At 41.4% G+C, this 23,753-nt stretch overlaps 1 protein-coding gene across 12 annotated transcripts in view; it reads left to right on the top strand.

The window, feature by feature from the left end:
- SGMS1 (sphingomyelin synthase 1) overlaps positions 1-23,753 on the top strand; it is a 72,800-nt gene that overhangs the window by 21,783 nt on the left and 27,264 nt on the right. For 5 of the 12 annotated variants that reach the window (XM_083503137.1, XM_083503141.1, XM_083503142.1 and 2 more), the window contains exons 2-3: positions 13,907-13,965; positions 22,644-22,715. The exons of 1 other annotated variant lie outside the window; for it this stretch is intronic. The gene's annotated coding sequence lies outside the window, so the exon portion shown is untranslated. Of the gene's footprint in view, positions 1-6,030; positions 6,124-13,906; positions 13,966-22,643; positions 22,716-23,753 lie in introns of those variants that run through there. 6 more of the 12 variants (XM_083503147.1, XM_083503148.1, XM_083503138.1 and 3 more) reach the window with 3 other exon arrangements.

The following is a 23,753-nucleotide window of genomic DNA, read 5'->3' as shown; positions in this document are numbered from 1 at the left end:
AAGTGAAACTGAAGACTAAAATGTGATGTGAAAACTTATTTTGAAGATATATGGGTTACAACTCGAGGTGTTTTGGACTAAAATTCCTGTCTTCCCTGACCATTGGCAGGCTGGCTGAGACTGGGAGTTTGAGGCCAACAATATCTGAAGGAAGAGGGAAGGCTGGTTTAAACTGCGATCTCCTCTAAACTATGGGGTGAGAGCATGGGGTGAGAGCATTCGCAGAGCCTAACCCCTGAAAGCAGTGTTCGAAATTCATCAGGCACCAGGCGCATTGTATGTAGCTTGTCACTAAGTGAAGATGCCTGGGTGCCAGGATGGCACCTGATGTCTCCACCATTTGGAGGTGCATGCCTAGCAATCCTTGGATCTTGCCTGTTTTCCCAAACAAGCAACAATAATTCTATCTGTAATATTTTATTTGCACAATCAGAACAATTTTCAGGAACCAAAAATGCATATTGAAAAATACGACTTTCGAGCCATCTGGCCCCCAATGGCAACTAGGCATTCAATTTTGGTGGCCATAATCCTGTTGTTTTAAGGAGCCATTTGGTGGCACCTTACATATCTGAGTTTCTAACACTGCCTGCAAATGTCCAGTTTATTATTCTCAGGCCTCAGGAATTGAAACTGATCTCACAGATCTGCAGGACCTGCCTCAACTGTGGTGTCCAGTTTGATACAGATGTCTGCAGCTTTGTTCTCGGTGCTTTTGTAAATGCATCCCAGTGCACTTCTGAGTGATTAGCTGTTTCTCCCCCCTCAGATTGGGTTTAACCAGCCTGTTCAGCCAGAGCTGTTCTGAGGACGCAATAGAGGCAGATAAATAGACTTTCCACTCTGCCAACAGCGCCACATGGTAGCCATGGTTATATGCTTTCACATATTCTCTACTGTATTCACCCAAGACTCATGCCACCTGTGCTCTAACCATCCAGCCCATTTCATCGCCTGGAATTCCTCAGAAGATCAATAAGGTTTCTGGGTTTCCTGCAGCCAGAGAGGCTACTGGGGAGTGATCATGTCACTCACAAATGCATTCAGTGTTGTTGTGTCTGCATTTCTCCATCTCCATCCACAGTCTTGTTGATCAGTTGTCTCGTTATGGTCCCTGGGGCTTTGCTATAAAACCATATTGAGCTGCTGCTTCCTCATGCTCGTTAGAAAGCAGATAATTGCTAATTCTAGTTTTGAAACTTAAACTAGCACGTAACAAGACAGGGTAAAGGTAAAGTGACCTCTGACCGTTAAGTCAAGTCGCGGACGACTCTGGGGTTGCGGCCCAGGTCGAAGGAGCTGGCATTTGTCCGCAGACAGCTTCCAGGTCATGTGGCCAGCATGACTAAGCCACTTTGGTGAACCAGAGCAGCGCACCGAAACACCGTTTACCTTCCCGCAGGAGCGATACCTATTTATCTACTTGCACTTTGACTTGCTTTCGAACTGCTAGGTTGGCAGGAGCTGGGACCGAACAACAGGAGCTCACCTCGTTGTGGGGATTCGAACCGCCGACCTTCTGATCAGCAAGCCCTAGGTAGCGCCACCAGCGCCTACAGCGCCACCAGTTTCCCCAACAAGACAGGGTACTTTTATTAAAAAGAAGAGTAGGATTGGCTCAAGGTCCAAGCCATGCACATGGCTAAACCTCTTACGAACAAGATACTGAATGCTTGTAGACAAGTCAGTAGGTTGACATATATATAGTGGAGCTTTTCCCAACCAAAATAAAGGACAGAAGACCTAAATTCAATTATATAATCTTACTGTTAAATATTTTACTAAAAATAACCAATAGGTTTGTGGTTGTTACCAGGACTTTTTCTGATTGAATGGAATTTTGTCTGCTTTATAAAACTTTATTTTCATGTTTCTGTGTGTATGCCAGGCTGGGCAGCCAGGAGTGTTATCCTGCTGAAAAGACAAACAAGTTTGCTTGCCGATATTCAAGCATTTAGAGTTTAAGAAAATTGCCACTGAGAGCTGGAGTGACAATGATTGTGTAAAGTATCTACCTTAGAATGTTACAAGTATAATATTCCCAATCTTGCCTTGTTGAGGAAGATAATGGTAACCCCATGTGTGATATATTAGAAGAGAATGTGTTGAACAAAACTACAGCAAAATAGAAGCAATATCTCTCTCAGGTTTTGTTATGACCTTGTAGGTGTGTGTTTCCAGAAAACAAGATAGTCAGTGTTGTTGTTTGTAGACAATATGGGGAATACATCCACAATGTGGAGCTTTTTCAGTTAGCTGGGACTTTTGTTGTCCTGTGTAGCAAGTTATTCCCTTGGCTTCCCTCACCCTGTCCCATAGCAAGTACATTAGGTTCTGAAGGAAATGTCTATTGTTTGCTGAACACTTGATCTCTTCTAAGAATATTTTGGGCTGTTCTTGAACTTTTGTTTTGTTCTTCAGATAATAGAGCTATTTTTCTAGAACTGCTTCCTTCTTGTGCTATAAATACAAACATGTTTTCACACAGATATCAAGCAAAGACATCAAAGTTTAAAATTAGTCGGCAGTACCGGTAAATTACATTTGATCAAGAAAGGGTGTCCATTGATGGAGCAAGCGAGCGTAAATGATTTTGTTGACCGCCTCATTTATTAAGCAGGCAATATTTTTTTCACAGCACATTTTATAGATAAATGGAATACACACAAGACATATATGCACAACAATTTCTGCCCTCTTCTTTTGAAGGGAAAGGTTTGCATTCAGTGAAGTTTTTGTACACCTGGTGCTACAAATATGTATTGGAGTTGCTGGAATTAAAGCGTTTGAGCTAAAACCCTCTTCTTCCTTTTGGTTTGTAATTCAGAATTCAGTAAATGTACTAAGTTACAGAAGTTAGAGCTTGCTTTGTCTCGTGGAGAACAGTAGCTTGTTGATGCTGAGGAATTCTTTGTCTGCTACAAAATGTCCACTCAGTCTTTGCCACAGCAATCTTTTCTTTTGACACTTTTGTACACCTGACATACAAGAAGCGTCAAAATTATGTTTCCTGCCCCATTCCTGATTTAGACCATGAGTAGAGATTAGGTAAAAAGGTAAAGGTACCCCTGCCCATACGGGCCAGTCTTGCCAGACTCTAGGGTTGTGCGCTCATCTCACTCTATAGGCCGGGAGCCAGCGCTGTCCGCAGACACTTCCGGGTCACGTGGCCAGCGTGACAAGCTGCATCTGGCGAGCCAGTGCACCACACGGAACGCCGTTTACCTTCCCGCTGGTAAGCGGTCCCTATTTATCTACTTGCACCCGGGGGTGCTTTCGAACTGCTAGGTTGGCAGGCGCTGGGACCGAACGACGGGAGCGCACCCCGCCGCAGGGATTCGAACCGCCGACCATGCGATCGGCAAGTCCTAGGCGCTGAGGTTTTACCCACAGCGCCACCCGCGTCCCGAGTAGAGATTAGCCTTACCCTATTAAAAGACACCTGCTTCTTGGGAGAAAAGCAATGACAAACCTAGACAGCATCTTAAAAAGCAGAGACATCACCTTGCCAATAAAGGCCCGTATAGTTAAAGCTATGGTTTTCCCAGTAGTGGTGTATGGAATTGAGAGCTGGACCATAAAGAAGGCTGATTGCTGAAGAATTGATGCTTTTGAATTATGGTGCTGGAGGAGACTCTTGAGAGTCCCTTGGACTGCAAGAAGATCAAACCGATCCATTCTTAAGGAAATCAGCCGTAAATGCTCACTGGAAGGACAGATCCTGAAGCTGAGGCTCCAATACTTTGGCCACCTCATGAGAAGAGAAGACTCCCTGTCCCTCAGACCTTGTGGGGGGGGCGGCGGACTATATTTTGAAAAATAAAATAAAATTGAACATATTCCTATGCCCCACAAATAACCCAGAGATGCATTTTAAATAAAAGCACACATTCTACTCATGTAAAAACACCAGGCAGGGCCCACAAATAACCCAGAGATGCATTCTAAATAAAAGGACACATTCTACTCATGTAAAAATGTGCTGATTCCCAGACCGTCCGCAGGCCAGATTTAGAAGATGATTGGGCTGGATTCAGCCCCTGGGCCTTAGTTTGCCTAGCAATGGTCTATACAAAATAAAATATTGTTGTTTAGTCGTGTCCGACTCTTTGTGACCCCATGGACCAGAGCATGCCAGTCTTCCATTGCCTCCCAGTTTGGTCAAACTCATCTTAGTAGCTTCAAGAACACTGACCAGCCATCTTGTCCTCTGTTGTCCCCTTCTTCTTGTGCCCTCAATCTTTCTCAACACCAGGGTCTTTTCCAGGGAGTCTTCTCTTCTCATGAGGTGGCCAAATATAGTTATTATTAATTCTGGGTTTGTTAATTCTGACATTTTGGGGCACACGGGTCCAAATGCTATTCAGTTGGAAAAGAGGCTTTCTGTGTCTCCAACATTTTTAGAATAATGTTAGCTTGACAGTTCTGCAGAAATCTTTGTGGAACCTGGGTCTCTTTTTCATGACGGACTTTAAAATTCCTGCCAAGCTTTTCACTTATGTAAAGACTAACAATGGAACACATTCTCTTCTCCTAGAAACAGCAGTGACTAGCAGCACCCTATGAATTCAAACTTTGCTGCTCTTTTTCTCTCCCTTTTCTGTAGTAAAATGCTATGAATAATTTAGGCAGATGTTAATGATTGTCTTTTCAGTGTGCTATAAATTAATGCTGTAATTGACACTTTTCTGCCTTAGTAAATGGAAAGTGTTGGCAGATCTTCCTGCCTTTGATTGCTGTCTATGTATTCTTGCAAATAAATTGTTTTGCTGAAATAGAGAAGAATTGGCTTAAAGCTTGTAGGCTGTATGGATTCTGCATTTTTCAAAAGCTGCAAGATAGACTACAAAAGTTCATTGTAACCTGTGGTGGTGCTACGATGGTCTCCTGCTGACACCATAAGTACCATTGTACAATGCTGACCCACACAGAGACTTTTGAAGGCAGCACCATAATTGTAGAACAATTAGATGTTTTACAGCCTTCCCTAGATGTTCATCAGTGCCCTTTATAATAGTCTCCTGGAAGTGATATAAGAGTTGGAATTGTGACCAAAAAATAGTATTCAAAGGGGTATTTTGAGGCAATAATAGTTTTTTCAAAACGAACTTATGCATTTATGTTAATTGCATGAAACTTTCAGTTGTAAATCAGTACAGGAGCACCCTCTGGATTTACCACGTGGACACCTCTGTTTATATGTATATTCTTTCAAAGGCATTTAATTACACTTCCTTAGAATTATTCTTAAATTTTAATTTAGTCTAAGTTATCTATAAATGATGACTTTCTGATCCTAATAGCCTCCTAATGTTGTTTTGCCAAATGAATGATTGGGGGAGGGTGGATTTGAGTAGCAGTGGGTGGTTGGGCTGGAGCAAAAAGTAAGTAGGGCTACCCTTTGTCACCCTCACATACAATCTTTCTTCTCATCCTAGCGCATGGGTAGGCAAACTAAGCCCCGGGGGCTGGATCCAGCCCAATCACCTTCTAAATCCGGCCTGCGGACGGTCTGGGAATCAGCATGTTTTTACATGAATAGAATGTGTCCTTTTATTTAGAATGTATCTCTGGGTTATTTGTGGGGCCTGCCTAGTGTTTTTACATGAGTAGAATGTATGCTTTTATTTAAAATACATATCTGGGTTATTTGTGTGGCATAGGAATTCATTAATTTATTTATTTTTCAAAATATAGTCCAGTCTGACACGCAGCGTAAATTAATAATGCAGAGTTTTAAAGAATAAAAGCTTTACTGAATTAAAATAAACTTCTTCATAAACAACATGGTTCCAAACAGTTTGACTGAGATTACATACTGACTCTGTTCACAACTGAAACAGACTGACTCTAACTGACATCTTACAGAGAACACAAAAGAGAAACTGGCTGCTAAGTCACATGTCAGAGTGACTCAACAGTTAGCAGTTAGGCCTGAATAACTTTAGTAGGCCCAAATGATTGTGCAGTCCCTGCACTTCCCAGCCTGCTTTGCTGCTTCTGCTCTCATGTGTGTTTGTCACATGACACGGTCCCCCACAAGGTCTGAGGGACAGTTGAAAAAATTTGCTGATTCCTGCCCTAGTGGGTTACCTTGGAAGGAAGAAATTGCTGTTGTCTGAGGTCTGAATTGCATGCTTGAATAGGGCTTTCCACCTCTCTTCACATTGCTCCATTCGTTTTAGTATTCACGCTCCATCTCTCCTTGCAGACTCCCCCACCTCCCTAAATTAAGCTGAGGGCCACAGGTTCCCCACCCTTCTTTATCTCAGTGAAACCTGATAATCAGTGTATGTTGTTTGTATTAAATGGATGTAAATGTTGATAGCCATTCAGTCCCTTATGTACATATTTACTTATGCCGGAGTCCAGAGGGAGTTGGGTGGCCAAATGTCCTTACACCCAGTGGGCTATTGGAGCTTCTGGAGCAGCTTCCAATAAATATAAGAACTAGCTACAGTAGTTCATTTAAGTAAAAACAAACCACCCAAGGCTGTAATCCTACTATACCTGTGACTAAGCTCCATTTAACTCATTGGGATGTACAGTTATCTTGTCCATGTCTACTACTCAGAAGTATGCCTTTAGTATGTGTTGTTCAGGTCTAGCCAACATGGTGCTTTCCAGATGTTGTTGAACTTCAGCTCTCAGCAGCCCCAGGCAGCATGACCAATAAGCAGAGATGATGACAGTTGTAGTCCCACATCATCTGGAGCACATCACATTGACTACCCCTAGTGTTGGCCATTCATGTTCTTTGGAACTTACCTGTTTACACATTCTTTTTGAAAGTGAGTTGTGTTGAAATCAGTGGGATCTTAAAGAATTTTATTGGTTTTGACTGATTTGCATCCAACCCTTTCCCCATGGGTTTTAGAGTAGCATCTTAGCCTCACGGTGAGCCTGCAAAGTAGATGTAGACTGAGGAATGATGTTATCTCAAAGCCAACTGTTAAGATTCTAAGTTAAATTGGCTACGTATTTGAACATGGGATATTACACCCACTTCTAACATAGTGAGAAAGTGTATTTTGTAAGTAAAACTGTTTCCGTTTGGGGAATGTTTTGTAGTGGCGTTATTTCATTGCCTGGCTTTAAAAACAAACAAGAAACTGTTATTTTCTTCTAGATCATCTTGCACAGTAAATATGATACATGCTTCAAATAAATATTCTCCCAGCTTTAACAATCTATTGCCTAGGTAAAGGAAGTCTCATAGCACCTGCCAGGTTTCGCAAACCTTCAATAAGAATAAATATCCTGTGCCAGACAAGGTGCCATTAAGGATTTACAAGGGAAAATAATTGAACTTATTTATCAAATTCTGGTTTCAGACAGCAGGCAATTAGCAGTGTTCTTTCCATTTAGGAACATCATTATTTGCAATAGTATGAATAGTTTTAGTAGTGGAAGCATATATTTTCATCTCTCCCCCCTCCCAACTACAGAATTGATTATTTGAACTCATTTGCATTAGGATTCTCTTTTTTAAAACACTTCAACTTTGACATTTCTGTGATTTTCAAGTACGTAGCTGCTATTTTGTCTCATAGAAATAAAGGAATACTAAAAAAAGTAAAGCAAACACTTAAGAGTTGCACATATGTAGAAATCTATATCCCTCTTGTTGCTGATAAATGGATGGATTCGGGTTAATTTATTCAAAGAGACTGCCGACCTAAAACTCAGGTAGGGGTAATACAACATTAATCTTCACAACAGCCCTATTGAGTATTATTTGCTGAGTGTATCTGAGTGCAGGGTCCTCAATAAAAGTCCAACATCCCATATACTGGACCACTGTTCTGATTCATAGTTAAGAAGCATAGAAATATATGTGTCTAAAATTTCACCATTTGACATGAAGGGTTTCTAGCATCCAATAGGCTAGATGCGATATGTTAGTAAAACAATTTATCTCTTTTTGTGGCTGACCAAGTAGCAATAATCTCCAGCCAAGCAGGTGTGCCTATACTGTTGCTCGGGTTAAGTTACAACACTGTGTTTGCATAAGGCTGCAGTATGAGGATTGGTAGCTCAGTTGATAAGAGCATGGTGCTGATTAATGCCAAGGTTGCAAGTACAGGACAGCTGCATATTTCTGCATTCCAGGCATTGCACTACACAATTCTTAAGGTCCCTTCCAATTTTACAATTCTATGATTCTATGAAATCCAGCGGGTTCCCTTCTAGTTTAAAAACACACAGCTGAGCTATGGGTACTCATCTCCATTTTAAGACTTGGCACTCTCTGAGTGGCTTTATTCAAGTAAGTGGTCTTTCTCCGGGTGTGAGGCTGAGAAAGGGGGGAAGCCTCCCAAGTGGGAGCTAGTAGGAGGAAACTCTATATGTAGATGGAAGATTAAGATTAAATGATGATAGAGACCTATGTACATAAATATATAACTTCATGTTTTATTAGAACCATTACTATTATGGCGGTTGTTACTATTTTGTTCCCCCCCTCTTGCTTTCTTTCCTTTTTTATATATTGTTCTCTATTATTTCTTTCTAAATTAGTTAGTTTCTTATTGTATAGTGTGTTGGAAAACTTTAACTAAAATGGATAATAAAGGAACAAATAAATAAAAAGTGGCACATTCTGATCCTGGAGGTAGCAGATAGCTATCGTATTATTGATATGAATTTGTCCAATCCCCTTTAGAGGCCTCCAGGGTAGTGGCCATCACCACATCTTGTTTTGCCTAATTTCATAGTTTTTGCACAATGCGAAGAAGTCCATTTTGTCAGTTTTGAATCTCCCACTTTTTGACATAATTGGATGGCCCGAGGTTCAGTATATTGAGGGAGCGGTGGAAAGAGAAGCTTCATCTAGGCGCTACACCCTTGCAAGGTTTTTATGAACGTTGATCATGTTCCTCTGTAATTTCCCTTTTGCTGAACTACAAAGTGTTGAAACTGTGGACTTTTCTTGTAGAGAGGATGCATCCGTAAAGTTAGGACTTTATTGTTCCCTCTGCACCTAGTATTTTTCAAAATCCCCTTACATGGTTGCTAACCACATGATTTAACATAATGTCTAACTTAGACTCCAGCATAGGTTCAGGGAAGGCAATATTCATCCAGACCATGGTGCACAGGAGGAGAGGCTTAACCCCTTCCCCACCATGCTTCTAATGAAAACCAACCCTTCATGTGACAGTATGCATTCCAGCTCAGCTTCTTTGAATGCGTTTTTGATTAATCCCCAAAGGTGCAATTCTGTATAGTGTTAAAATATAGAAGTGGAATGCATGCCCCAAACCCCCTGAACCTATTCTGGGCTTCCCCCCAGCCCTCCAGAGCAGAATTTTTTTTTTGGGGGGGGGGAGACTGGGGAAGTCTCATTGCACGAGCGAACCTCATTCTACTCATACAACAACTTAGATGGATCCACCCACAGTGTTCTGGAGAGATTTGAATCCATTTGCTTTCCCTTTTAACTTTTTTATTAGCCCTGTCATTTTAGAGAAATTTCCTTTTATGAAATCAAATGCAACAGTGTTGGACTTTCCTGCCAATCTCTGAAAATGAAACTATCTAATTCTCATTTTCTGTTTACTGTTTCACAAATTACAAAATAACCAGTAGTGACTGATTTCTATTATTAGAAGGTTGTAATTTAAAATGTGTTTTTAAAAACGATATTTGCATTGAATTCCAAATGAAGGCTTGTTCCTTAGAAACCTGACAAGAGAAGCCCAGGTTCATTTTTTTTTTAAAAAAAACAAACTTCTTCTGCACCCCTTTATAAGGTAAAGGTAAGGTAACCCCTGACCATTAGGTCCAGTCGTGACCTCTGGGGTTGCGTTGCTCATCTCACTTTATTGGCCGAGGGAGCCGGCGTACAGCTTCCGGGTCATGTGACCAGCATGACTAAGCCGCTTCTGGCGAACCAGAGCAGCGCACAGAAACGCCGTTTACCTTTCCGCTGGAGCGGTACCTATTTATCTACTTGCACTTTGACGTGCTTTTGAACTGCTAGGTTGGCAGGAGCAGGGACCGAGCAACGGGAGCTCACCCCGTTGCAGGGATTCGAACCGCCAACCTTCTGATCGACAAGTCCAAGGCTCTGTGGTTTAACCCACAGCGCCACCCGCGTCCCGCACCCCTTTGTATTCACTTTTAAATAGGCAATTCACTTGCTAAATTGACAGTTGTCACTTCCCATGGTTTAGGCAACAGTTCCTTTAAAAAAAAACAAAAACCCAAACATTTGAGCTAGAATCCTACTTCTGGAATATTTCGTGGATAATTCTTTCAGGTACAATTATATTTCCATGTGAAGTACTTTGTTTTAAGCAAGGAAATGTTGACCCTGTTTGAACCAGATCAATTTCCCTGTGCGGTAACACCACACCTATATTCCCAGCTGTTGATATTGCAGGTGAGATACCTGTTGCAAGGACCCCCAGGCTGATAGATATGCGAGGTGAAGCTGTTCGCACAGACCAGTGCTGTGACTCATAATGTTTATATTAATTTTTTGTCTGGTAACTGCTTTGAATTTCGACATAATTGTATGCCAGAGAAATGTCAGGTTACTTCCCCCCGCCCCCCGTTTGCTGGCTTTTGTGGCTTGATATTTGGGTGAGTTTTTTGATATTTAGTACAGTATAGCAATCAAATAATTATTCAGTTCATATACAGATACAAATACATTAAATTACTTGTGCTACATCCTGATGGCTGCAGGGAAATGGCAAATATTTTTAAAGTAGGTTTTTATCACAGCAAAAGGAAACTTGCAGTCCTTGGGTAAGGAAAGGGAATTGCTTTCTATTTTGAATTATTTCTTATGCAGAGGATAGCAGGTTAATGTGAGCTTATTGGTCTTGTCTTAGAAGGTGATATGATGCTTGATTAGACAGAAACAATGTACTAACTGTATCAGTGACGAAAAGTTCACCTTGTACTGTACTGACACTCAGAAGAGAGAGGAATGCTAAGAAAGGCAAAGCTAGAACAAAATACTTGCAGAAAACACAGGGAACACAGTACAGGTGAGGGGGAAAAAAGAAATAATAAAGAAATTGCCTGAGAGAAAGTGCTCACTAACGGCTCCTCATGATCCTGGGGGGAAGGTGACAGGTGGGGTACTGCAGGATTCTACCCTGGGCTCGCTGTTGTTCAACATATTTATAAACAACTTGGATGAACGTACTGTATTGAGGAAATGCTAATCAAACTTTAGATGACCAGTGGATTCAAGTTACAAGAAAGGAGATTCCGACTAAACAGGAAGAACTTTGACAGTTGAACAGACTCCTATGAGAGGTGGTGTTCTCTCCTTCATTGAAGGTTTTTAAGCAGAGGTTGGATGGCCACCTGTCAGATTCCTTTATTTCAGGGGGTTGGACTAGATGACCCTTGGGTCCCCCTTCAACTCTACTATTCTATGATTATTTGACAGCTGCAAGAATGGAAGTGTAAACAGATGTATGCAGAGGTCCCTCCAACATTTGGGGGGGGCATTGCGTGTGCATGATGTCACGCGACACCCCCCAAACTGGCCAGGCCGACTTGGGCCGCCACCCACCCACTGCCAGCTGCCTTACCTTCATGAAATGGATGCACCGGGGTGAAGATGCTTTGCCATGCTGCGTACAGTGGTACCTTGGGTTACAGACGCTTCAGGTTACAGACTCCACTAACCCAGAAATAGTACCTTGGGTTAAGAACTTTGCTTCAGGATGAGAACAGAAATCGCACGGCGGTGCGGCAGCAGCGGGAGTGGTACCTCAGGTTAAGAACAGTTTCAGGTTAAGAACGGACCTCCAGAACGAATTAAGTTCTTAACCCGAGGTACCACTGTACATAATGGGAATGGCCAACACTCCTATTAGGACTGTAGAGACCAACATAAGGGAGGAAGACTGGCTTTCTTTGTATAGGGCCTTAAACTGGGAAGGAGCAGTAGGAAATGGTATTACCACTGATTTTGGAATAAGGATAGCGTTACTATCAGCTAATTGGAGATCTTCAGCCATCTCTAATTCACAACAAATAGGCAGAATGCTGTTGCATGGTCTATACAGATTTTTGTGTGTAAGTGCCTTAATTTATTAGCTGGAAAAAGGAATGGTATATAACACATGACCCAAGATACCCTGGAGAATGCGCCAAGCTAATGAGGGTTAGTATGAAAGATTACTGAAATTACATAATGGACTTGGCCTAGATAGAGAATCTTCACAATCAGTACCAAAGCTTGGGTCACAGATTTTAGGATTGGGTAGATTGAACATTGAAAGGGGTTAGATTTAACTCTATAACATTTAACTTCAAAATTTCCTTGGGTTGGCTAGGTTTATGATAAAAGAGCACTTGGTCAAGAAGATAGATTAGGCTTCAAGTCCTAACCCCACTTATCTGTTGAATTCAGTAGGATTTTCAGTAGACATGATTAGAATTGCATTGTTAATGTAACTCAAGAGGGAAAAGGCGAGTGCTGAATGCCTGCGCTACTCATAGGACATGTTGTATTAGATGCCACTGCTCCAAAATATGGAAGCTAGTAGTGTGTTCCCAGAGGAACACATGTGTAGTTGCAGTCTTTTATTTAAATCCATGAAATGCAGCCTATTCCCATTATATTTCCCAATAATTCATATTGTATCTTTCTGTGGAACATGGTGTGGATTTGTAATGGTGGCAAGGACAGCAGTTTCTCTATGTACCGCTGAATCAAATGACTGTTGGGGGCCCCATGCTGTTGAGATAATACCGTTGGCTTACTATTTGTTTCCTGTTAATTGGGCTTGTCACATTAGCATAAAGTACTGATTGCTTTGGATGCTAGGAGGATAGGTATGCACAGTAAAATGGTTCTCCTATGACTCAGGCAGGGATATAACAATCCTTCATGCTGCACAGAAAGGTCAACATTTCCTTTCTTGCCTGAGTCAGCCACCAGATCGGAAAAATGTGGAAAATCCTTCCCGATCCCTAACATAGCAATCAATTATGCTCTGAGACCAAAAATAACATTACCCATAATATCAGTATCCGTTGCCGTTTCCTAGTGCACATACTGTGCAGCTTTTGATGGTGGAGGGAACTAGTTTGTTTTAGAAGTTATCAACATACTTTCCAAGTCATTATTCACAGTAAGAAATAACAGTAAAATTATGGCTATAAAACACATTGACGATGCTTCATTTGAGGGCAAAATCCAAAGTTACACTGGATTTCATCTGTGTCGTAGGCATCATAAGTAAAATTTCTAAGTTATTCCTAGTTAAAGAGTAACTAAATCTGGTACTTAAGCACATTGGCGTAGTTAGGATTTATTTTTTTGGGGGGGCTTTATGTTTTGGCAGGCAGAACCGAGTTATCTGTGATGCAATTGGCCAGTTAGTTAAGCATTTTTATTTATTTACTTGAATTGGGGAGGGGCAGCTACCCCCTCGCCTACGACCATTCTTTCAGCATCAGAAAAACCTGGCAAGGAAAACTGCTGGCCATAAAGAAAAATAATGCTTTAATCTGTTAATATATGTAATTAATATGGTTGGTTACAGTGCACAAGCCATGGGAGAAATAAGAGTTTGAGAATATTTGAGCAATATCATGCCTGAATCTAGGACCCCTTCAGAAGGTTTTTTGTTTGTTTGTTTGTTTTTTTACAAAGATAAGCTGCCTGCAGGGAAGAATGCACACACCTTTGAGTGTTGTTTCACGTGTATAGTTTGGGAAGCCAAACTGCAGCAAAAGTATTGTGTGCATGGGATAGTTAATGATGATAACCCCCTTTTGTGTATCCAGTGTTCAAGAATGAGAACCTAAGCAATAGGGAATGCATTCACTCTGAAAGCTATAATTATCTGAAATATTAAAAAAGAACTATAGGCTTACTCATTCTCTCTCTCTCTCCCTCTCTCTCCCTCTCTCTCCCTCTCTCTAGAAAGAGACGTTTGAAGCTAAGAAGAAGATTAATCTCAGATGGAAAATTGCATTATGATGGTAAATTCCCACTATTCTGTTGAGTTTGTTCAATTTAGAAAATAGAATCCACTTATCTGAAACTATGTCATTGGTTATTCTGGGGCAGTCTGTGTAATGAGTGGTTTGTTAAGGTGCTTTTCACCTATGTGGTTAATGTGTTTTTTTAAATGTGCATAGCCTTTGGGAAAAAAGTGATTAAAAATAACAAATTTGTTTGCTGCATTTATACCTTCCTTTGAAGACGCTCAAGGTAGCATCAGTAGTATTCTTTGCCTCCCCCCCCCCTTATCTTGTTAGGCAGATTAGGCTGAAAAATAGTGGCTGGCCCAAGACCCCCTAGTGAGTTGCCTGGCTGAAGGGGGGTTTGTGGTTTTGTCAGCCCCTCTATTATACTTATTCACAACTTGTTTTTCTTTTTTTCTTTTTTGCTTGGTATTGTTAAATTGCTTAGCTATTATTATGCAAGTGTACGTTTTCTACCCCTGTAAAGCTTTTCACTGATCAGTCAGTTAATTAAATTAAATCAAAAATATTTTGATTACTAAAAAGCTGCCCTTGAATTAATTGGGCAACACATAAATATACAAATAGTTTTAAATAGTTAGTTCTAAAAAATAGTTCTAAAAAACAACAACTGCAGACAATCCCTTTGTGGTTATAGTTGGAGCACATAAAAGCGTAATTTCAGAAGACCAAAAAACTGACAACATGTATAACAACTGAGCAAAATGGGAATTTTGGATCTTAATGAAAGCCCATTGCTCAAAGAGGTTTCATTAACAATGAGCACCCTGCTCTCTCCAGTGTTGTTGCCCACATGATGTAACACATTATATAGCTGCTCTTTCATATACTAAGTCAAATTTACATGTATTAACTTTAAAGGAGTCAAAGTGTGGATGTTTCAGTGTGACCCCCACCTCTTACTTTAATGTTCCTACCCTCTAGAGCAGAGTAATCTATGTGATGCCTTTCTGGCCTCGGTGGCCTACAATTCCCATCATCCCTATGCATTGCTAGGACCACTGGCAGAGGAATGGGGGGGGCAGGGGGAGAGCATCGCCCCTGGCACCATGGGGGAGTTGGTTCCATCATGGCCGCCCCCCGGACGCACCGTGCACCCCCCGCCATGCCAGGCAGCGCGCCACGCCCCCGGGACGCGCACCACGCCCCCGCAGGTGATGTGCCACACCCCGGGATGTGCGCCAGCCACACCCCCGCATACTCTCTGCCCCCACTGCTGGAGCATGCAGCTTCACCACTGGCTGGGACTGGTGGGTGTTGGTTTCCAACAGCACCAGGAGAGCGCCATGCTTTTAACTTTGCTTATTAACATTTTGAATCAATCACTTTACACAAATAAAATGTCATTTGTTCCGCTAGGAGGTTTGTGTGTTTTTCCATGTGCTCCCCACGCAGACTTGCACTGTTCACAGATTAGATTTGGAAGGGCCAAGACTCCCATGTGTTCCCATCCCATGCTGTGAGGCAGAGCTATTCATGCAGTCCCCCCACCCTTTACTTAAATGCTGATTTTCTTACAACACGTTTTAATTAAGGGTTTGAGAAATAAGTAATTTGCGTTTCGCTTGGAGGAATATTCCTGTTCTGAATATTTTAACACATCTAAGAAAAATACTCGAGGCAATATTGGGAGGGAAAAAATGTAGGGTAAGAGAAGAGGAGTTAGTTTTAGACCAGATGCAGCAGAAACCACCTTGCTTGGTTTCCCTCTGGTTTGTAATGGTGCATTTGGGATTATATTGCAGTTTGTCTGCCACAGGGTTTCTTCAGTAGTTCATTCTATGATGACTGTGCGAGCATTGTAGGATGTTCATGCAAAAACAAAAAATGCTTTCTTGCCTAGCCTTATGAGAATAAATATAAGGATATTAATTTTTTGAGATCTGCTTTTAAAAATACTGTAATAAAACATCAAGTACAGCTTCCAAGATCAGTTGTCAGATAATAGTACAAGTAGAAGAGAATTACACATCTATGGACCCTACGAAATGTATAGCCAAAAATTAATACAAAAACCGAATAAAAAATAACACCTCACCCACCCCAAATTAAGTTGGTGTACTTAATTCAGAAATGATGAATGTTGATCCTGCTAGCTCCAGCCAGAGGTTTAGAGCAGGTTGGAAAAAGAGTTTGTCACTGATATGGAATAATTTGTCCTAGTTATTCTCCTGTGTCTGTAGAATAAAGACAATGTATCCTTAGGTACATAATAAAAAAGATTATGATGAATAAGTGATGCATTCTGGTTCTGATAAATAGACAAGTCTCCTTGTTCAGTCAGGGATATAATACTTGCTGCGAAAGAAAAATATTGAGTGTTAACATAAATGTAACAATGGTTCTTTTTTTAGTGTAGGAATATGCCAGTTGGGTGCAATGAATCAAATATTTGAAAAACTGTCACTTATTCATAGAGCCATATGAAATTATTTGAAGGGTTAGACCTCCATGTACCTAGGTTTGTAAGACAGCCTATGTTGGAAAGGGTAACTGCAGTGTACATTAATTTCTGCTTGTACCAGACAGCACTCCACAATGGGTAGTGTCTCTTCTCATCCAGTAGGAGCCTACTTCTTCCCAAGATCTATTGGTTGATGAAGATTTCCATTCCTTCTTGAGTCCAGCCACCACTGGATCAGAGAGGAAGCGGGTAGCCGTAACACAACTGATGCTGGCTAGGAGGCTAGGATAGCAGCCTTAGCCTCCCCAGCCCTTTTCTGTGGGCTGGAAACAGAAAGTTTGGCTAGCTAGACCTGCCAGTAAAGAGCATGAATTTTGCCACCACCGTAGCTGGCTTCCAATGGGAAAGCCTCTGTTGGTGGTGGGTTAGTGCTGGCAGGCCAGCACTAATGGGATGGTCTGGAAGGATGAAACACCGAAAGGGTTTTCCCACTTTTTTTGTGGCATGATGAGAGTGAGGGCACTCTTCCTGGGCGATTGGTTGTAGATGGGCTTGCTTCTAGGTGAGAGGTTGTGGCAGCTGAGGCATGGGGTGGGAGGAATATGGGTTAACTTGGTTTCTGGGAGAAAGTTATGCAGGGGAGCTGTATCTGTAGTGAGAGCATGAATGCAGCTTACAAACTCATATCCAGTGTGGCTGGAAGGTATTTTGTGATGTTGCTGTCGTACATTGTTTTGATTTACTGTATGTGTTGTATTTTTACTGCATATTTATTCTGTATTAATATATTCACTGTTTTGGGGGTCGTTGGGTCAAAAAGCAGCATAGAAATAAACCATAACATAACCAATTTTAGCAACTATTAATCAGGCCTTGCTACCTGAAGAATTGGAGCTTTCCCTCCATGGTTTTGAATTTTTCTTTTGCCATACTTACTGAGGAATTGATCATTCTCTAAGAGAAAGGGAGGTTTGCCTCCCACACCCCTGCCTGTGCAGTTTCTATTAAGATAGGTCCTTGACCCCACCATCTCATACCACCCTCCTATTTTAAATGGTTCATTGTGCCTTTTTGGGACTCTTTGCCAATTTCACCATTGTAGAATTCCACTAGTGAGTTAAACAGTGGTGAAGTGGGTATGATGGTAATTGTTCATACTCAGCGTACAGTTTTACCTCGGAAGTTGAACGGAATCCATTCCGGAAGTCCGTCCGACTTCCAAAATGCTCAGAAACCAAGGCACGGCTTCCGATTGGCTACAGGAAACTCCTGCGGCCAATTGGAAGTCGTGGAAGCTCCGTCGGATGTTCGGGTTCCAAAGAACATTAGCAAACTGGAACACTCACTTCCGGGTTTGCGGCGTTTGGGAGCCAAAACGTTCAACTTGCAAGGCGTTCAGGATCCAAGGTACAACTGTATTATTGCTTGCTATTCTCTTGATAGTATCACATATAATTTCCCAGTGAACATTGCAGTCTCGTTCAGAGTAACATCCAGTTTTTGACTTGTTATGTATAGTTCATAAAGTGCCCTTTCAGTTTCTGTTTAAATCCTGGCAGTTCAAGAGTTGCAAAGAGGACATGAGAGCAGTAAGTTGCAAAGACAGTGTAATCACAAAGTAAATAAAAACTCCATTGCATGCTGTTTCGAACCTAATAAATGGGCCAATGTAATGAAACCTGCTTCTGGACATGTGCTGTATTAAAAGTGTAGCAATATTGACAGAGGGTAGAATTTATTCTGTTGAAAGCAGAGTAATTTTAACTGGACAGGGTATAGTATTTGTGATGTAGATGCATTTTCACTATGAGTTTTCCACTGAACTAGTAATAGTGTTGCAACTTGGTTACTTAAGCCTTTGAAAAAATAATTGGATTTCTCCCGTCAAACCACATCATGTAAACTAGCCCATTCTATCTATCTCCTTCCTAGTAAGCACAGACTTATTGGATTATTGAACTGCTTGGAATAGCAGGTCATTCCAGGAAGGTCATGTTAAACAAAATGAGCTCTTCTTTCCACAAAAAAAGAGCCCAAGCTCTTGTTGCTATTGGCAAGTTGATAAGTACTACTAGTTTATTAACAAATTTATCTTGCACATCAGTACTTCAGCGCAATGCCTCAGATTATAGAACTTCCAGTGACACCTATGATAAACAGCTCTGAGTACATCAGGTTCTTTCTCTTTCACAGCTGGCAGGGAGAAAGTCCAGCATGTGCTCTGGATTGTGGCCAGTGTTTAGAAATTTGGACTCTTTCATAAGCTCACATCTCTCATCTTTCTGTTGGTGAAGATGGAACTGGTTATTGACTTTTATGATTTGGTGCTAGCAACAGTAGTGAAATTACGGAAATTGACTTTGGTTCTGATACAGTGGAAGTTAATCACAATGAAGTTCTGTTGAAACCCATCAGCCAAGTTAATTGCAGATCAAAGGCCTCTAGTCTATCTCAGGAATAATTCAAAATGCTTGCAGTAAGCAATGAAGTTCTAAATGGCTTGGGACCTGGGTTTCTAAATGGCTTGGGACCTTGGGCCTTCAAGCTCATGAACCTCATGTTTGGCTTTGGGCATACTGAGCCTGAGCAATACCCAATCCTGATCCTCATTAGTAATTTTTTTTTTATAATAACACTCTGGATTACACTTGCTTAGTACATACCATGTTCTAAATTTGTATGTTTTTTTGGGGGGGGGGTATTCTGCTCAACATAGTGAAAAAGAGGGCAAACTTTGTTGTAAAGCTTGTAAGATCTGCGGCTCACACCAATTGTTTTGATCCTATGCTGTTAACATTTATTTACATTTGATTCATATTGTTTGGAGTACTCCTGGAGCTGAAAAATGTGCTGAGAACCCAAAGAACTAGCAGTGTGTTCTGCAATACAACAAAGTTGGCAAACCACCGCCCCGTAACACGTGATATATATATGTTTGCTTTCTTTAACTGCCACTATCCATAGTGTGACCATCTCTTCACCCTTGTTGAAAACATTTTTCAGTTCCAGGAGTACTCAAATCAATAAAGCTCCCAATTCCTGGTGTAGCTGCAGGTTTACCAATTGCTAATAGGAGAGAAACAGCCTTCAGTTTGTCATCCCTTCTGGAAGAAGTAGATATTTTGAATTTTATTAATTTGATACTCGTCTGTGTAATTCCTTTTCACAGTTTTGCTAAGCTGTCTGTGAGCATGCTGTTGGAAGGGCAAGATGTGCTTTTAATAAATAAATAATGTGGCTAAGCCTGCAGTTAAGTTGTTGGTTAACAGAAAGATTTGATGGCACCTGGACTACCAAGTTTCAAGGAAATCACTGGAGATTTCTGGCAAAGTTCTCCCAGGTCAAGAACTTTGAGAATAACTTTGATAGCTCCTAAAAAAGCCTACCCGAAGGTGGAGGTGAGCCTTACAAGTTCTCTGATTCATTTCAGTCTCAGATTAAATTCCCTGCCCACCTTTCTCTCTCCCCCTCCCCACCCTGGTGATATATAAGGAAGGAAGATCTACCCCCTTCCTCCATTTCCAGCACACTGGCACAAATGCCCTTGATATTTATGGACTATGACACCCAAAGTACCTTTCTCCTTAGTATACAGTATAGCAAAACACTAGAGTGATGAAGAGGTGCTCCTGTTTCTACACGCCAGTAATCAGTTGGAAGGTGGGGTGTTTGGAGGGGCCAGCAGGAAAGTTGTTTTAGAAGATGCAAGATCTGTTGTGCATGGAGGAACACATTTTCTAAGCCTTGAGTTGTCTTGGAAAATGATCACAACTCTTTCTGGAGGTTTTTTCATGTGTTTTTTAAGAACTTGGATAATTGCCAAGGACAGCAGAGGAAAACACATCTATCTCTTGGGATTTATTGTACTTGATTAACATGCATCTTAACAAACCTTTCTCAAAATGAGCATATTTAATAGCTTGTGTGGAGACCTGCTCAGTGTTTTTGATGCAACTTTAGAAGGTGTATTTGTAAAAGCACACTGCTTCATCATAAGGTTTTGGGTAAGGTAATAAAGGTGGCATTTGTCTGCCACTATAGCAACGGATACTGACATGGAAATGACTGACTTGAAAGTATTATGTTATGATTCATTTCGGGGAAGAACTGAAACTGTTGCTGTTGAGTATTGCAAATTATTCATGGCTGTACAATGCAACTGTTTTTGTTTTGGAGCTGTTGCCACAGGAAAGCATTCGGGGAAACACCCTTTTGGCTTAAGGCTGAGGCAGGCTGCATGTAGGAAAGTGACTGCAATACAGCCCCGTATGCATTTTTTTTTGGTCGGACCCTTCTGAGAACACCATCTGCTGTGTGTTTATTTAAAGTTTCTAGTTCTTACTGTTAAAGATGGCAGAAATGCTGAAAAGATTGAAGAGGTGTTTTTTGGGTTTTTTTAAAGAGAGACCCAACTGTGGTTACTGTGCATGTAATCAGTCAAACACTTTCCAGAGTTTTTACAATCCTAGATCAGACTATTGTAAAGCACGCACATGCATCCCCCACCCACTAAAACTTGGCATTTGTCCTTTGTTAAACAATTTATAAAATAATATGCAAGTTAGCTGCAGCCCTGCAGGTTTTATACACACACACACACACACACACACACACACTATTTAATGTTTGGGCTGAGTGCTCCTATACCGCACCCCTTCTAGTCCGTATTAAGCCGCCGTTCCCTATTGCATCCAAACCAGGGAACCCTGGCTTAATGTCTATATGTCTGTCTTGGCTTATTTTCCTGGTTTGTTAACAGCATGAGGATGGGGAGTATAACATACATGGTATACCCTCTGCAGTTATTGGTATCCTATCATGCAAGAAGATCACTGATCTGATCTTGTTCCAAACCACTGAAGACAGCTGAATTTGAAAGGCCCCACATTCTCTTAGGTGACTTGCAGAAATCCTTATTCTGTATCTTTAGAAACCAATAAAAGTAACAACCCGATTCATAGTGTGCAATTGTTGAGAAATGTGCTGCTGAGAATAGGCATCTCAAATAAAATCAGCATGGGTGACTATTTTTTATTATATATAGCCAGCTGATTCAAGGATCTTTATCCCAGAGAGGTGGGATAAAGCAGAGAAAACAGTGACTTGCCCTAGACATTCCATAAATATTGCAGCTGAGTAAAGTTCTTTAACCTGGGTTTTCCCACACCGAAATCTAGCACTCTGAACACCACTCCACACTTGTGTGGCAATGTGTGCGCCTGTTCCTGCTGTTTTTAGTTTGAAACAGCATCTGTTTCTGTTCCTGGAAGCTGGTCAAATTCTTCCAGCATAGCTACATTCTTCTCAAAATGTATAAGGTTGGTCTTGTTGCATTCTGGGGCCCTGTATCTCAGTGGATCAAAGAATGTACTTGTTTGGCTTGCAAACAGGGACAGGACAATCAAGCAAGGAATTTTCACCTCAGACCTTGTGCTGGCCGCCTACAAGTGCTTTGTCTGGCTCTTGCTAGATATATGCGTGTGCAGATATATGTTAATGAGATGTTGTAGTTTCAGTAAAGTACAGTGGTACCTCAGGTTAAGAACTTCATTCGTTCTGGAGGTCCGTTCTTAACCTGAAATTGTTCTTAACCTGAGGTACCACTTTAGTTAATGGGGCCTCCTGCCGCCGCCACGCGATTTCTGTTCTCATCCTGAAGCAAAGTTCTTAACCCGAGGTACTATTTCTGGGTTAGTGGCGTCTGTAACCTGAAGCGTCTGTAACCCGAGGTACCACTGTATTTTGTTTTCTGATGAGTTAGGTAAATGAATTTTCCTTAACTGCACTGCAATTACAGTTGTATTTTACCTATGTTAAGTAGCTGGAATTGTTTGTGAACATTGACTTTCAAGTGTCTCTATGTGATGAAGCTTGATCTTCATTCACTCGCTGAAAAGTGATTGAGGTAGTTGAAATTTGGCACAGATACTGTTTTAACTCCCCTTTGCCTCCTATCATCACAGCAACTGGCACAGAGGCACAGGAATGCTGCCATGTGAGTTCCAAATAAGTATTGGATTGCGAAAGAGGACATTTGTAGTGCTGCCCAGGAATAAAAATGAGACCAAAAAATATACATTGGACTTTTGTCCAATCCTCAAGATTGTGTGCGGGTGGGGTATATGAGGAGAATTCCAGCAGCAACCAAACACATGCTTGCAAAATTAAATTTGTATTTCCTGGTATTATAGAATGTATGTAAGAAAAATATATATGAAACAATGTCATTGAGTGAGAAATTAGTGAAAAAGTTCTTCTTGCTTGGTAGGAGACAAATGAAAGGCAAGACAGCAACAAATTGAAAGGATGGGTGACACTATGACTTCAAGGAGCAAGATAGGTAAGGCAGTTCCATTTCTTTATTTTTTTAAAGTACATGTGTAAAGAATCACACCAGAGATAAAAAGGCTGGTACTGTTTAATTCGTGCAGGCATGTCTTCTTAGCCCAGTTTCAAGTCACCAACTATCTGCACAGTTGAGTAGATTCTTTCAGAGGCCATGTTTCTGAATTAAGAAGAGGTTTTCCTCCACCATGTGTGACATCTGATTAAATATTTGTTTCAAATACTTGTTTGTACTGTTCATGATAAAATAAAAAGCTTTAATTGCATGGAAGAAAACTCTGATGTCGTATACTTAAGATGTTAAATTTGTTCCTGCTAGGGTGTTAAAGTAGTCAGTTTAGGAAATAGTATAGATAGATGTATTAGTACCGTAAATTTCGCACCAAAACACGCACTTTTTTGCTCCGAGAAAGTAAGGGAAAATGCCTGTGCGTGTTAAGGAGCGAATGCACGGATCAGAGCCATGGCTGCCGTCAGTCAGGCAAAGCGGGAGCCACTTACACGCTCTACGAGGCTCTCACTTTGCTTTCTTTAAAGCGACCTGGAGCCAGGAAGGAGGGAGGGAAGGAGAGCCATAGCAGCAAAGCCGGCAGCAGCCGCTTACACGGGAGGAGGGACAGACGCTAGCAAAGGTCTGCGCGCTCTCTAAACAGAGCAATGAGGCTGCAGAGAGACGGCAGGAAAGATAAAATTTAAGCAACCAGCAGCAAATTAAAACCAACCTCGAGCTCTGAGCCAGCGCAGTGAAAACCAGGAAGTAAAAAAAAAGGCTGGGGAGGGAATGAGGGAGAGGGGAAAACTTCGCAAATCCCCGCGTCTCAGCTGATCGGCTGGGATGAAGCAGCTTGTTTTCAGGCAGGATAGATTTGAGCATTGTCTGGGTCCTAGTGCCCCTACCTCTTTTTTGTGCTCTATTCTATTGCTGCTGGTGGCTGCTTATCATTCAGGCTGCAAGGAGGAGCGCTTTTACACACAGCTAATGGTGAATCCCCTGCAATCCAAGTCCTCCTCACTTGCTCAAATCTATTCCGCC

Source organism: Podarcis liolepis (genome assembly GCF_965112155.1).
Source record: "Podarcis liolepis genome assembly, chromosome: 5".
Lineage (NCBI taxonomy): Eukaryota > Metazoa > Chordata > Lepidosauria > Squamata > Lacertidae > Podarcis > Podarcis liolepis.
The sequence above is the reverse complement of the archived record's forward strand: the minus strand, read 5'-3'. Positions and strand labels throughout refer to the sequence as shown.